Below are 1007 nucleotides of genomic sequence, written 5' to 3'. Positions count from 1 at the left end.
TATATATATATATATACTTTATTTAAAAATAACAGAAATATAACAAAAGCTGTTACTCAGAGTTTCATGTTCCGGTTCGTCAGACCAACGGGAACGTGAAACTCCGAGTAACAGCTTTTGTTATATTTCTGCTGCTTTTAAATAAAGCATATTACTCTACCTCTGGTATTTGAGTACTCTTTTTTCCACCTTGTTTCACATTTATGTCCTTACTCCGGTATACATATATATATGTATGTATACATTGCGTGAGGCAGTGTGTTTGTTTCTTATACATGCAAGAGTGTATATGTATATATATATATATATATAGTTTAGAAGTGTATGTATATTTATCGCAGTATACAAATATAAATATAGATGTGTATATGTAGATATATACATATGTATTTCTCTGTGTACACCACTGTACAAAAATGTGTGTGTATGGTTGTGTGTGTGAGAGACAGAGAGACAGAGAGAGACAGAAAGAGAAAGAGAGAGAAAGAGAGAGACGCAGAGAGTGTGCGAGTGTAATGTAAATGCACTGTTTGAACTTTGGTGCCAGGATCTGAAAGCACGTACGCAATCCCATCCCTCTACACACACAACGGTCCCAGACTACTGTGGTGTCAATAAGATGCCAAATGTCTGTACAGACTGGGTTATGATCGTGAGATGTGGGTGGTGACGGTGATAATGGTGGCGCTCCTGGTGATGGTGGTTGTGGTGGTTGCGGTAGTGGTGGTGGTAGTGGTGGTGGTGGTGGTGGTGGTGGTGGTAGCTGTGCTAGTATTAGAAGCACTGGTGTCGACTGTTTTTTTGCAGTGTAGTTGTGTTGCTGTTGCAGATTTGGTTCTGGTGTTCTTGTCTGTAATAGTAGTGATGGTGGTGATGGTGTTGTTGTTGTTGGTGGTGGTGGTGGAGGTGGTTGTGGTAGTGGTGGTGGTGCTGGTGGTGAGGGTAGCCACCATTGCTAGTGTTTGTGGTTGTGGTTGTTGTTAGTGGTGGTGGTGGTGGTGGTGCAG

Source organism: Octopus bimaculoides, chromosome 20 (genome assembly GCF_001194135.2).
Source record: "Octopus bimaculoides isolate UCB-OBI-ISO-001 chromosome 20, ASM119413v2, whole genome shotgun sequence".
Lineage (NCBI taxonomy): Eukaryota > Metazoa > Mollusca > Cephalopoda > Octopoda > Octopodidae > Octopus > Octopus bimaculoides.
This window is presented reverse-complemented; position numbering follows the sequence as displayed.